Source organism: Lolium perenne, chromosome 7 (assembly GCF_019359855.2).
Source record: "Lolium perenne isolate Kyuss_39 chromosome 7, Kyuss_2.0, whole genome shotgun sequence".
Lineage (NCBI taxonomy): Eukaryota > Viridiplantae > Streptophyta > Magnoliopsida > Poales > Poaceae > Lolium > Lolium perenne.
The window spans coordinates 111841819-111844474 of record NC_067250.2 but is presented as its reverse complement, the minus strand read 5'-3'; the positions used below and the strand labels follow the sequence as shown (position 1 = coordinate 111844474).

Genomic DNA, 2656 nt, shown 5'->3' with positions numbered 1-2656 from the left:
TGAGTTGTCATATTTTTTTAGGGATCTTATGGTCTTCAGCTACTCTGGTATGATACCGCGATGACTAAAGTTGTCATTTTCTCAGATATGAGGAAATTCAATTTAGATCTATGTCGATTCCATATATCCTAGCGAGTAAACGAAATAAAGTGTGAGTGAAAAAAAATTTACTTCCACTTATAAAATGAAATCTTAGGAGATCCCTAAATCGAGGAAACATTTCAACTACATCTGCGCTGAGTGGAAGATCAGCAATTTGCAAGAAAAATATTCTAGGCGATGATGAAAAATAAATAATTAACTTATAATATCAATACCTTGTGCTTGTAGACTTAATTATTCCATTGTCGAAGACTAACTCTAAATCTAAAGAAGAACAATAAATGCAATAAATCTGCCTTGTGTAACTTCTATGAAAGCAAATTATATATGCTTCTATTGTAGCAAATTTGATACACACTCCTAGCTGCCAAATAAATATACGACCTAGATCATCGGCATTACATTAACATCTGCAAACATGAATATCAGAAAGTATTCATGCAACAATATTTATTTTCGTTTCCTGGACATTGTTGATTGCGACATATGTAGCTGATCACCTCCCTAGCTAGTTATCGCCTACAAAGCCAATTTTACATACAAAATTCAGTTATGTGTGCTGCAAATGAATATAAGAAAACATACGTGCAACAGTAACTTCCTTAATTACCTGAAAAATGTTGTTTGTGACACATGTAGCCGATAACCTCCCTAGCTTGTTCTCGCCTATAAAACCGATTTAAAAAATAAAATTCAGTTAAACATTAAGCATCTAGGTATAAATAAATATGTGAGTGCACTGAGTAAAAGTACTTGGTAAGATAATTTTACCGAACTCATAATCTGATGTTATACTTGCAGTCAATATTGCTTTATACATGTTCGGAAAAAAATTATTAGTCTAATACACAGATGGGAACAATAGTATCTTCATAGTAGTCCATTTTTTATATCCTATGTTCAATTCAAAGAAACATACGAAGATAAAAAAAATACTGTTTGGTAATTAGTTTCAAGGTCCAAATCTCATCGCAGGATTACTCGAAAAATTCCTTGAACAACTGAGTAGAGAGTTTTGATCTGAGCCTCAATACCTTCCATGAACACTGCTCGTCATATGCGTATAAATTTTTAAAATTCATCTCAGGCGATGCAAACCAAGATAGTATAATATTTTACCAACTGAACCTAGAACGTGAAAGACAAAATATGTAGAGCCAAAACAACGAATACAAACTTGTTGGGGAGCACCACCATCTATCCGTGAATAGAGCCCAAGAAGGCAAGAACATTGTGTCCCATGCAGCTATTCTCTGATTCCTTTGTAGCCGGTTCTTCCTCTACCCATCGATCACCCAGTGCAGCTCCTTTCGGGTTTCCACCTGCTCCTATCCCGGTGACCAGCAGCACCCTAACAGTATCTTCATTTTTTTCGTTCTTTCCGCTCGATCGCTAATTCCGCCTTGTTCCATCGCTGCAGCTCCTGCGTGGCCGCTCCATGCCAATGCCGAGTGGGTCAACCTCCATCCGACAGCAGCGAACAGCGGCCGTGCCTCCATGTCCCCTTGGTCCGAGCGCACATAGTGTAGCAGCAGCCCAACGCCCGCATCAGCGCCACATCAATCAAGTAAACCTAATTACAAATTAGGGTAACCTATCGGAAAAAACAAATCAAGAAGAGATTAGACAATTATTTGCTAGAACTGGCCCTAGTCGCTCCATGCTCAAATCTTTGAAATAATCACCTCGTGCCTGCAATGCCCTGCGCAGCTGCATCTGAGTCCTGCACTGTGCACTCCATCCCCGCTGCTTCACCTACCTCGTGTGACATGGGGCATCATCCTCAAGACGACGAAGGCAGGGAGCCACATCGATCGTCAACAGTTGAGCACGGAGGAGGCCGCAGCGCAAGGCGGCCGGCGATGGTTTGGTGGCGACGTCCGATAGTTGGTGACAGAAAATCATAGGAAAACGTTTGGATCTATGGAGTTCTGGCGGCTAGATGTGGTAGGCTTTTTTAGGGCAACCAAAGTCGTGCGCTTCGGAGATTATCCAATAAATCTGATCTAACGGATGTTATCGTACGTTTAACTTTTGCTTAATCTTAGCCCTACAATGTTTGTTGTTTTAATAATATAATAGATGTTCATGGCGAAGGTTGAAACTGCTTCGTTAATTGTTATATGGTTGGAAACAGAAAATGCTACATGTGGTAATTGGTATAATGTCTTGAATAATTTGATACTTGGCAATTGTTGTGCTCATATAGATCATGTTTAAACTCTTGCATCATATACTTTGCACCTATTAGTGAAGAAATACATAGAGCTTGCTGAAATTTGGTTTGCATGATTGGTCTCTCTAAAGTATAGATATTTTCTGGTAAGGGTTTGAGCAACAAGGAGCACAGTGTAGAGTCTTATAATGCTTGCAATATGTTCTTATGTGAGTTTTTCTGTGCCGGTTCATACTTGTGTTTGCTTCAAATAAACTTGCTAGCCTAAGCCTTGTATTGAGAGGGAATACTTCTCATGCATCCAAATCCTTGAGCCAAAAAACTATGCCATTTGTGTCCACCATACCTACCTACTACATGGTATTTTCTGCTATTCCA

General features: G+C 39.3%; 1 long non-coding RNA gene across 1 annotated transcript; it reads right to left on the bottom strand.

Moving 5' to 3' along the window:
• Window positions 1-1112: 1112 nt before the first annotated feature.
• Window positions 1113-2176, bottom strand: LOC127312626 (uncharacterized). Its single transcript, XR_007858461.2, has 2 exons — window positions 1788-2176; window positions 1113-1696 (listed from the first exon to the last, which is right to left on the bottom strand). It is a non-coding gene; the product is annotated as an uncharacterized lncRNA (long non-coding RNA).
• Between the last annotated feature and the right edge of the window lie 480 nt (window positions 2177-2656).